Source organism: Chiloscyllium punctatum, chromosome 36 (assembly GCF_047496795.1).
Source record: "Chiloscyllium punctatum isolate Juve2018m chromosome 36, sChiPun1.3, whole genome shotgun sequence".
NCBI lineage: Eukaryota > Metazoa > Chordata > Chondrichthyes > Orectolobiformes > Hemiscylliidae > Chiloscyllium > Chiloscyllium punctatum.
In genome coordinates this window covers 60198625-60211059 of record NC_092774.1, presented here as the reverse complement: position 1 = coordinate 60211059, position 12435 = coordinate 60198625, and the positions used below count along the sequence as shown (strand labels likewise).

At 46.8% G+C, this 12435-nt stretch overlaps 2 non-coding genes across 2 annotated transcripts; both read right to left on the bottom strand.

Annotated features, from left to right (window-relative positions):
- Nucleotides 1-5570: 5570 nt before the first annotated feature.
- Nucleotides 5571-5642, bottom strand: trnae-uuc (transfer RNA glutamic acid (anticodon UUC)). The gene has a single exon. It is a non-coding gene; the product is annotated as a tRNA-Glu (tRNA).
- A 4458-nt stretch (nucleotides 5643-10100) lies between these two features.
- Nucleotides 10101-10174, bottom strand: trnan-guu (transfer RNA asparagine (anticodon GUU)). Its single transcript has one exon. It is a non-coding gene; the product is annotated as a tRNA-Asn (tRNA).
- Between the last annotated feature and the right edge of the window lie 2261 nt (nucleotides 10175-12435).

The following is a 12435-nucleotide window of genomic DNA, read 5'->3' as shown; positions in this document are numbered from 1 at the left end:
CTTTGTTGGTCAGAGCATCGAGGATAGATGTTGGGAGCTTATGTTGTCACTGTACAGAACATTGGTCAGGCCACGTTTGGAATATTGCATGTAATTTTGGTCTGCTTCCTATCGGAAAGATGTTGTGAAACTAGAAAAGGTGCAGAAAAGATTTACAAGGATGTTGCCAGGGTTGGAGGGTTGAGCGAAAAAGCGAGGCTGAATAAGACTGTTTTCTCTGGAGCGTCGGAGGCTAAGGGGTGACCTTATAGAAGTTTATAAAATCATGAGGGATATGGATAGGGCAAATGGGCAAGTTCTTTTCCCTGGGATTGGGGAGTCCAGAACTAGAGCGCATAGTTTTAGGGAGGGGAGGGGAAAGATATAGAAGGGACTTAAGGGGCAACCTTTTCCCGCAGAGGGTGATGCATGTACGGCATGAGCTGCCGGAGGTAAGTGATGGAGGCTGTATAATTACAGCATTTAAAATGCATCTGGATGTGTATATGAATAGGAAGGTTTTATGGGGATATGCTGGCATATGGGACGAGATTAGGTTAGGATATCTGGGCTGCATGGACAAGTTGGGCCGAAGGGTCTGTTTCCGTGCTGTACATCTGTGTCACTCTGTGAGACTCCATGGGATTCTATCGGAGAAAGTGAGGACTGCAGATGCTGGAGATCAGAGCTGAAAATGTGTTGCTGGAAAAGCGCAGCAGGTCAGGCAGCATCCAAGGAGCAGGAGAATCGACGTTTCGGGCATGAGCCCTTCTTTAGGAATTTTTATGTATAAACTATAAACATTCCATTAGTTAAATATTGTGAAGTGTGAACCCACTGTTTTCGTCCCCAAGTTCGACCTGAGCTCCCCCCTCCCCCATCCCAGTAACTCTGTTGACAGCCTTCATGTCACATTTAAAACTAGGATCAATAGATTCGTTGTCAGTCGGGGGATGAGCAGTTACAGGAAAAGGGCAGGAAAATGCATGTGGAGAATGTCAGATCAGCCACAATGCTATTGAATGGAGAAGCAGGCTCAAGGGGTTGAATGGCATTTTCCTGTTCCTATTTCTTATGGTTCCCGAGCCCTTACTTCTGAAACAGCGTCCTGGCTTCAGTATGTGCCTTTACCGAGAGTGCTGATGTTCCCTTGTGTAATATCAACAACTTAGCAGCTGCTGAAACCTCTTGCTCCTTTGTTACCTCTCAACACAATAAGCCAATGTGTTCAGGGGAGGTGATGGCCGACTTTATTGTCACCAGACTATTTACCCAGGTAATGTTCTGACTTGGGTTCAAAACCTGCCACGGCAGATGGTGGAATCTGCATTCAATATAAATCTGGAATTAAGAGTCTAACAATAAAACTGTTGTGGTTTGTCGTAAAAACGTATCTGGTTTCCTGCTGCGAAACGTGATCTGATCTGATCTACATGTGATTTCAGATCCACTGTCAGCTGATTGAATCTTCACTGCCCTTTCAGTCAATTCTGAAAACTAACCTTTTTTAACTATGATGTTGCCAGAATGATTGAAAGACGGCATAGGCTGGGACTTTTTTTGACTGGCGAGTAGAAGGTTGAGGGTGGAGGTTATGGAGGTTTATGAAGTCATGAGGGATAAAGATAAGTTGAATAACCAGTGTCTTTTCCCGAAGGGTAGGGACATTTAAAATTTGGGAGTATATTTTTAAGATGAGAGGGAAAAGATTTAAAAAGGACAGAAGGTGGCAACGATTTTTACATTGAAGGTGGTTCGTGTGTAGAATGAACTGTCAGAGGAAGTGCTGGATGCAGGTCATGTTACAATATTTAAAATTATTTGGATAAGTACATATGAGTCAAACACAGGCAAGTGGGTCTAATCTTCCCCCAGATATTCAAAGGGACAGCCAGTCAGAGGGGGGCAGGGCCACGCCTATCGTTGTTGTGTGGCATGTGTGACAGCTGCAACAAGACGTCGCAACTCCTGTGCTCAATGCTCTGACCAATGAAAGCAAGCATGCCAAAAGCCTTCTTCACCAACCTGCCTACCCACGACTCTATTTTCTAGAAGCTAATAACCCGCAACCCTAGATCGCTCTCAGTTCTGGTCCCCTTGGTGTTCTGACTTCTGACTTCTTCAACTCTGGATTTATGTTGAACTTGATGGGATACTTTGTCCAACTCAGCATTTGTAAACAGTATCGCTCGGAGGGATGCATTTGAAACTTTTGAGGAGGTGAGCTCAACAAGATTGAACTATTCAAAGTTACTTGGACTCTATTTTAAAGTTACATCAGGACCAGTAGTCAGAGACACGTACAGCATGGAAACAGGCACTTCGATCCAACTTGTCCATGCTGACCTGATATCCTAAATTAATCTAGTCCCATTTGACAGCACCTGACCCATATACTCTGGCAGCTCATTTCATATATATACCACCCTCTGCATGAAGAAGTTGTCCATTTAATAGATTTTGCCTCTTAACCGAAACCTCTGCCCTCGAGTTCTGGACTCCCCCATCCCAGGGAAAAGCCCTTGTCTATTACCCTGTCCATGCCTCTCATGATTTTGTAACCTCTATTAGGTCACTCCTCTGCCTCTGATGATCCAGTGAAAACAGTCCCAGCCTATGCAGCCTCTCCCTGTAGCTCAAATCCTCCAAACCCCTGCAATATTCCCGTAAATCGTTTCTCATAGAGTAGTCAACGTTTCAGTCCTGAAGAAGGGTTAATACCCAAAACGCTGACTACTCCACATTCTGGTGCTGCCTGGCTTGCTGTATTCTCCCAACCTCCTGCTTCGGCATGCAGTATGTAGTGGCTTAGTGTTTTCCACTTCATCCTCATAGTGCCGGGGGCCCAGGTTTGATTGCAGCCTTGGGTGACTGTATGTGAGGAGTTTGCACTTTCTCCCAGCGTCTGCGTGGGTTTTCTCTGGGTGATAATGTTTTCTTCCATACACCAAAGATGTGCATGTCTTTGGCCATGCTTCCTTGCCCGTAGAGGTAGGTACATTAGGCAGAGGGAAATGGGTCTGGATGGGTTACTCTTCGGAGTGTCGGTGTGGACTTGTTGGGACAAATGGCCTGTTTTCACACTGAAGCTAATCTCATCTGCGCTACTTTTGTCACTAACGAATGACAGAGTAGACTCGACGGGCCGAATGGCTTAACTTCTGCTCCGATGGTCTTGCGGTCTTAGGTTTCTCTGGATCATTTCATTTGGCAATGAGCAGTACCAGGCTCATTGAGCAGCACTGTTCACTGAAAGCAAAGCTCAAAGTATGGTTGAACTCCTACAATGTGGAAACAGGTCCTTCAGCCCAACACATCTGCACTGATCTTCTGAAGAGTAACCCAGTCAGATCCATTTTCCTACCCTCCCTAAATTGCACACAGACCCCAAAGGGTGGAATTATTCCTGGGTTCCTGGTGCCATGAGGCAGCAGTGCAACTCTGAGCCACCATGGGGTTGTGGTTGTGGGGTGTAGGGGACACAATTGCAGTCCAGCAGAAAACAACCCATCTACTCTCCCACTGCACCCACTGTCAGGACTGGCAGGATGTTCAGTCCTGGGGGGGTGACCCAAAGCAACGTCACCCGTGGGTTCTGATTGCTGGGAGCGTTGGTGCCCCTGCTGGTGCTTCCGCAAGTTGCAAGAAAATATGAACCTCTTCCCACACTCGGGCGAGCTGAAGGGCCTCTCCCCAGTGTGGACACGCTGGTGCTTCAGCAGGGCGGAGGAATTGCTGAAGGCCTTCCCGCACTCAGGGCAGCAGAATGGCCTCCCCCCTCCGACACCGCCCTCCGCCCCCACAACCCTCCCCCTGGGTGGATTGGTTGGTGCTTCAGCAGTGTGGAGGAGCGGGTAAAGCCCTTCCCACACCCCGGGCAGGACAACGGCTTCTCCCCGGTGTGGACGGACTAGTTTCTTAGCAGGGCGCAGGAATTGCTGAAGGCCTTCCTGCACTTAGGGCAACTGAGCGACATCTCCTCGATGTGGGCCTATCAATGGGCCATCACGTCGGAAGAAAGAGCAAAGCCCTCCCTGAGCTCTGGGCAGAAGAACGGCCTCTCCTCAGTGTGGACCCACTCGTGTTTCAGCAGGTGGGAAGAACTGCTGAAGGCCATCTCGCACTTGGGGCCGGAGAACAGCCTTCCCCAGTGTGGACCAACTGGTGCGTCAGCAGGGCAGAGGCCTCCCGCACTCAGGGGAGCAGAAGGGCTTCTTCCCCTCTGTTTGCCCATTACTGCTTCAGAACCCTTTCAAATTTCACAATATCGTTCTGAGAGGAGGGAGACCAGAATTGCACACAATATTCCAAAAGTGGTCTAACCAATGTCCTGTACAGCCACAATATAACTTCCCAACTCCAATACTCAGTCAGAAGATTGCAAAAGCTTTCAAAACCCACAAAAAACAAACAGGAAAGAATGGAGGGAAAAATCGAATGTTTGAGAGTCAGCTTGGAAGCATCAATGAGAAATCGGCGTACTGGGTTTATTGGGTACCCATTCTCCTTAAATACACTATGTACGTATTTCTCTTCTGTTCTTCATAGTTTCTCTGTGCTGCAGTGTGTAGTGGCTGGTTGAAATAATGTCCTGATGCAGCTTCGTTTGTGTGTGTTGGGATGATTGCTTCTGTGGTTAAGTATTTGGTTTGTGTGTGTTGTTTTTCTGTAGATGCTAGTTTGAAGCTCCCCATTGACTGTTTGCTCTACTGTGACATCTAGGAATGGCACTTTGTTGTTGTTCTCCTCCTCTTCAAACCAGGAGCCCCCACTGAGACCATAGTGGAACACCAATATACAGACTAGTCAAAGGCCTCCACTGAGGACTAAAACACCAAGTCGAAGATTCATGCCACTCCATTTACTCCATCCAAGAATTCCTGAACACCAAAGACACGAAGATAGAAGAGGATGGAATAATGTTGTCCTTTGACAGAACAGCCCTGTTCACATCCATTAACATCAATGTGGCCAAAGAAAACTGAAGACACTACTCGAAGAATCAAAGACACAAACACAGCACCAACTTCATCAGCAAAGACAGCACTGTCAACCTCGTGGAACTGTGCCTTACCACCCACTTCATATTCAGTAACAAGCCCTACAAACAAATCAACGAAACACCCATGGAACCACCAATATTAGTATTCCTAGCAGAAGCAATAATGCAGAGACTCGAACAAACAGCCCTTTCGATGATCCAACCCAAACTTTGGGTCCCCTACAGCAATGACACTTTTGTCATCAAAAAATGAAACAAATTAGAGGAAACCTACAACACCATCAACAATATCCTGACTGGCATAAACTTCACAAAAGAGGAGAACAACAACAAAGTGCCATTTCTACATGTCACAGTAGAGTGAACAGTCAATGGTAAATTCAAAACAGCGTCTACAGGAAAACAACGCACGCGAACCAAGAAATTAACGACAGAAGCAATCATCCCTACACATGCAAACAAATCTGAATCAGGACACTATTTCAACGAGCCATGGCACACAGCTGCACCGAGGAACGACGAAGATCAACAAATAAACGAGCCGAGTATTTTAGAAGCACGGGCAACCTAGGAAACCCCTGAAAACTGCTTCCCTGACCGGGAATCGAACCCGGGCCACGGCGGTGAAAGCGCCGAATCCTAACCACTAGACCACCAGGGAGACACAAGCAAATGCTGACAGCTCTACCAAAAGTTTCTTCCCTGCTCGGAAATCAAATCTGGGCCACGGTCGTGAGAAGGCGTTCACCTGTGTATCCAACAATGTCATTTCTTGTATCCATTGTTCCTGATGTGGTCTCCTCTACATTGGGGAGACTGGAGACTCCTCACAGAGTCAAGTCACAGCGCTTGAGGGAACATCTCCAGGACACCCGCACCAATCAACCTCATCGCCCTCTGGCCCAACAGTTCAAACCCCTCCCACTCTGCCGAGGACATGCAGGTCCTGGGCATCCTCCATCGCCGCTCCATCACCACCCGATGCCTGGGGGATGAACGCCTCATCTTCTGCTTCAGATAAAGTCAACCACAAGCCATCAATGCAGACTTCTACAGTTTCCTCATTTCCCCTTCCCCCCTCCTTACCTCAGTTCCAACCTTCCAGCTCAGCGCTGTCCTTATGACCTGTCCGACCTGCCAATCTCCCTTCTCACCTATCCGCTCCACCCTACTCTCTGACCTGTCACCTCCATCCCCACCCCCATTCACCTATTGTACTCTTTGCTACCTTTGGCCCAGCAACACCCGATTTATCTTTCCACACTGGAGGCGTCCTGCCTTAATTCCTGATGAAGGCCTTTTACCCGAAACGTCGATTTTACTACTCCTCGGAAGCTGTCTGACCTGCTGTACTTTTCCAGCACCACTCTGATCTAAACTCTGGTTTCCAGCATCTGCAGTCCACACTTTTGCCTACCCAATAAACTCAGTGTGACGATTTCACATCAACAAACGGACACAAGCAGACACAACGTCGACAGAAACACTAACCACATTACTTTACATTAAAGACATCTGTGAAATGATGTCAAGACAACTCAATCCTCTCAGCATCATGGTCGCCCACAAACCTACCAACACACTTAAACAGCGGCTAATGAACCTGAAACACCCGATACAAACACCCAGCGAACGAATGTTATTTAAAAAATACCATACAAGGATATATATACATGAACTCTGCCGCACAGTTCTCTGAGGCAAGAAATGCTGGGATGAGATAATGAAGATTATTTCAGCCAAGACGAATCGGCACTGACTGGGCAGCCATTTAAAATCAACGCTGTCAGCCCAGGATGGAAGACCCGAAGGGATGAACAGTTTTCTTATTTCCTGAAGATTTACAAAGCTGAGACTGGGTTTTGGTGTTTGTTCCCTTTCCACTCCCAGGAGCCGCAGTGGTTGGGGCGGTGAGTTGGGGAAAGTGAAATGTGCCCGTGAGCAGCGTGTGTGGCTACTTCAGCTTCCCCTCCTCTGACAGCGCTATGACTTTACTCTGATGTTCTCAGGGGCACTTCCCGACGCGAGACAGTGAAGAGTCTCGTTCCTGCAGATCAGCAATTCAAACCATATGCCGGCTTCAGGACAATGAGAAAGACTAATTGGGGTGTGTGAAGAAGCTGTGAGCTACATTTCAAACAGGTAGGTGGAGTCAGATGCGTCATCCATTGCGCCCCTGGCACTGTGCGGACCTGACGCCGCCATGCTGCAGAGTTCTGACGTTAACACGGACATGCGCAGCATTGGGAACATTCACAAGAGGAACAGCCAAAGATAATCACCGTCACTGCTTCCCTTCCATAGTCCCAACTTTGTGAAGCACTATCTTTCACTGGCAAATAAAACACATTAATCCTCAGGTGCCGACTTCACTTCGATCACGACTTCACACCCCAAACTGTTCTCGTCTCATTTCCAAATACTTGGCTCAGAGCTTCAAAAAATGTTCTGTGGGTATCTGATTGTTCCACCCTGTCAGGCAGTGGGTTGCAGATTCCCGACCAGGCCCAATGTGATTGAAATATTTCACCTCCTCCACTGAGTTGCATCTTTAAACAAATCGTGGAGCAATCTCCCTTTCCTTTTTACGACATTTCTCAACTGTAGTCGGCAGGGTTCACACCTGCGTGGGGAAAGCGCAATGGATTTCATCTCCATCGCACTCACCAATCGGCCCATCAATACAGAACCACACTGACAGCTTCATTTCCCAGGTCACTCTGCCTGTGGAGCTGAGAAAGAGGGAATCATTGCAGAGTTTGATTGAATCCAATCACTTCGCAATATTCGAAATGGTTAAATATCTGCAAATGGCGGGTCTGGGTGTTTCATCACGAAAGATGACGTGGACCTAGTCAGCAGGTTATCACCCTGGGCGGGGAGCCCCACAGGATCTCTACACCAACACGTTAACTGTTCGGCGACAACTACACGCCCAAAGTTGTGGTCTAAACTTTCTCATGGAAGAGTTCTAACAGGAAAGGTGAGTATTGGGCTTGTCCTGTCCGCGCCATAACCCCAACGGTTCCTGCTCCCCTGGATTTGATCAGGACAGAGGAGGCTGATGGGAGATCGAATTGAACTAAACACATTGATAGAGATAGGGCGGGTGGGAAGGATCCATTCCCATGCGTAGAGAGATTAATAATCAGGACCGAAAATAAGGAGCCACTTCAAGAAATTTGGGGTTCATTCAGCAAAGCTAATGTAGAACTGTTCACAGAAAATTGTGATGAAAGTCTCTCGAGTTATTTTGACGAGAAGTGTTGATGATGCTAATACAATCGATAGGATGAACGTAGATTGGTCAATGTATTTGGTGACAGTTCTGTTCTAGCCCTGTGAGCGAAACCTGGATCTGAAGGAGCATAAGGGACATTAACAACATCGATCTGAAATTGGACACGTGACAAGGAACAGAGCCATCATTAACAGTTGGCTTTTGAACTGGAGAAGGTTTCTCGTGAAATTAGCTTGAGGCTTGAGGTATGCAAGGCCAAGATAATTTAGGTAAAACACGGAAACGCTATCCTCATTAGCAGACAGTGAAAGGATTACAAGACACAAATTAAACATTTTCGACAAGTGATACAGGGGACTGGGAAGATAAGTATTATAAACTGTGAACAGCAAAGTTCTGGAGCACAACACTTACATTCAAAGACCGAAAACATCCAGGACCTGATTAATCAGATTGCATTGTGGTGCTTTTTTTGCAAAACATCCACTTGCAATGTACTACAAAAGAGTGACAAAACCCATCCCTGCCAGCCCAGGATAGAAAATCCGAAGGGATGAACGTTTGCTGATTTTCTGAAGATTCACAGAGCTTAGACTGGGTTTTGGTGATTGTTTCTTTTCCACTCCCAGGAGCCGCAGTGGTTGAGGCGTTGAGTTGGGGAGAATAAAATGTGCCCGTGAGTAGCATGTGGGGCTATTTCAGCTTTTCCTCATCTGACTGCGCTGTGAGTTGACTCAGATGTTCTCAGGGACATTTACTGACGCGAGACAGTGAAAGGATTCTCATTCCCGCAGATCGGGAACTCAAACCGTATGCCGGCTTCAGGACAATGAGAAAGATTAATTGGTGTGTGTGAAGAAGCTGTGAGCTGCATTTCAAACAGGTAGGTGGAGTCAGATGCATCATCCATTGCGCCCCGCCCCTGTGCGTATCTAACGCCACCATGCTGCAGAGTTCTGACGTTAACATGGACATGCGCAGCAATGGGAACATTCACAAGGTGAACAACCGAAGATAATCACCGTCACTGATTCCCTTCCACAGGCCCAACTTTGTGAACCAGTATCTTTCACTGGCAAAGGAAACACCCTTGTCCTCAGGTGCCTGCTTCATTTCGATCACGATTTCAAGCACCTCACTCTTCTAGTCTCATTTCCAAACACTTTGCTCATAGCCTCAAAAGAAGCTCTGCGGGTATCTGCTTGTTCCACCCGAACAGGCAGTGGGTTGCAGATTCCCACCAGTTCCAATTTGAGTGAAATATTTTTCCCCCTCCACTGATTTGAATCTTAAAGAAGAAGCCGGGGAGCAAGCTCCCTTTCTTTTCGACGACATTTCTCATTTTGTACTCGGCAGGGTTCACACCTGCGTGGGGAAGCCGCAATGGATTTCATGTACATCGCATTAACCACTCGGCCCACGAATACAGAACCACACTGACACATTGACTTCCCAGGTCTGTCTGCCTGTGGAGCTGAGAAAGAGTGAATCATCGCAGAGTTTGTTTGAATCCAATCACTTCACAGTGATTCGAAAGGGTTAAATATCTTCACATGGTTTTGCAGATATTTAGGTGTTTCACCCCAAAAGATGAAATGAACTTTCAGTTAGAAATTGCAGGAGGAACGCAGCAGGTCAGGCAACATCTGTGGAAAGGGAATCAGAGGCAACATCCAGAATTCTGTTTTCTCCGACAGGTCCTGTCAAACCTGCCGAGTTTCTCTTTTGGTCTCGTCTTCTCAGCATACGCAGTCCCTTACGTTAGACATTAATTCAATTCCGAAACCCCTTTATGGAGAAGAATTCCGTTTGGGGAACATTTTCCTGACCCCATTAAAAGCGCACAGCTTCGAAGCCAAAGAAGGGCAGCGAACACACCGCCCCTGGGTGGACGCGAACCACCAACCTTTCGGTTAACAGCCGAACGCGCTGACCAATTGCGCCACAGAGACCGGCGCTGCCTGGGGCTGCACCATCGCCTAGTGATTTTATAATTCAGCCTCCCCGCCGAGAATTACAATTTTCGTCTACCAGTTTTACTTTTCCATAATCAAGCCTGGGAGATGTGTTGTGGAGATACCGGGGACAGTCTGCAGGACACATCCATGTCACGAGGAACTAGCTTCCTTACTCCGGGGCCGGCGCCCTTCCAGCCTTTCAGTGTTTTGCCGGATCCCGAGTTCTCTCATTGGCTCGCAGGGGAGAAGAGGTTTGAATTCCTGATGTGCAGGAACGACAATTCTTTCAATGTCTCAGATCAGTTCATGTGCCGAGAACATCAGAGTCAACCTCCCGGCCTCTTCAACAAGGGGACGGTGTCTGGACTGTCTCTGCTCAATCGGACCGGTCATCTTTCATTCTCCTCTAAATCCGCTTCCCAAAGTGTTTCTAAAGGTTCACAAAGCTGGAGACTGGGATTTCTGTTTTGCTTCATGAACATTTGAACATTTTTCCATTTCCTAACTGGCAATATTTTGCCAAATTCTCTTCCCTTGCCTCATGTCCAGGGATGAGGAATTTCCATTCTGGGGAGACATTCCCAAGGTGGAGAATGTTCGCTTTGGAGCAAAGAAGGATAACTGGAGATTTCCTGGGGCTGTTGGTCATGATGGGAGAAGAAGCGGTGGGAATGGGCAGATTAATGATCAGAAGAACCAATTGCCACTGACCAGAGTCAGTTTCCAGAGGACAGGGATTGAAGTTCTTGAATGAAAAGCAGCACTTGTGCCTAATAAACACAGAGAATATTGCAGAAAGCCAACGGGTCGATCAGCATCTGTGGAAAGGGAAACAGAGCTGACGTTGTGAGTCTGGTAGGTTGTTTGTTCAGAACCCGAGTTTCCTGCATGGCAATCAATTCCCAGACATGAGAAAACGGGTCTTTATTGAGACGGGTTTTGTGAAGTTTGAGCGATAATGCAACCAACAGGAAGTCATTTAAAATCGCCAGCGAAGAAAGCATAGCCAGCAGGTTACCACCCTGGGCGGGGGAGCCCCAAAGGATCTCTACGCCAACACCTTAAGTGTTCAGCCACAACTACACGCCCAAAGTTGAGGTCTAAACTTTCTCATGGAATAGTTCTAACAGGAAAGGTGAGTGTTGGCATTGTCCTGTCCGCGCCATAGCCCCAACGTTTCCTGTTCCCCTGGATTTGATCAGGACAGAGGAGGCTGATGGGAGATCGAATTGAACTACACACATTGATGGGAGATAGAGCGGGTGGGAAGGACCCATTCCCATGCGTAGAGAGATTAATAATCAGGGCCGAAAATAAGGAGCCACTTCAAGAAATTTGGGGTTCATTCAGCAAAGCTAATGTAGAACTGTTCACAGAAAATTGTGATGAAAGTCTCTCGAGTTATTTTGATAAGAAGTGTTGGTGGTGTTAATACAATCGATAGGATGAATGTAGACTAGTAAATGTATTTGGTAACAGTCCCCGTTGTAGCATCGCCCTCTTGTTTCATTGATTCGACCCTCCTCATCTCTATGTACAGGAATTGCTCCCCAGCCTATGTCGCAACTCTGTAACAAAATGCATCAAAATCACTTAGTCAAGACTGAGTACCAGAACAAGTCACAATCCAGTGGTTCCATGAGCTTTGAAAGTAACATAAAAAGTACCATAGCCAACGATTGCTCTGAGATAATCTGGGTGGGACGAAGTTTCTTAATTTCTTTCCTCGAATGAATCACATCTTACTCATTTCAGTGTTCTTAAATATGGACCGGTATTAATTCCCATAGCACTTGACCGTTCTAATTCTGTGATTGAGCCATTTATTGGCCTCGATGCATGAGTAGAATCTGTCAATTTTCAAGTGCCACCGTTAACGCACAACCACAAACTTGTCTCCCGTTCACTCTCAGCTTTCCCTCATAACCGAGCAACGGGGACAGGAAGAAAACGAACGGGAGTAAAACTCAGTTTGAATATGATTAGATTGCCAGTTGAAAAAAGAGCGAATGTTCCGCACAAAAAGCAAAGTTTCACGGGAATATTGCACAATATGGATGTCAAACTCACGACCTCAGAATAAAAATCTTTTGTTCTACTACTGAGGTATTCGAACATATAGTCAGTGTGTGACCAGTTCTTTTATCAAGGCGAAATAACTTCTTAAAATTTACGAAAATAAATACATTTATCAGCAGAAGTCCACAACTCCAATGCTTTCTGTTCAAAACTCAGGAAAATCATTAAGATTCCAC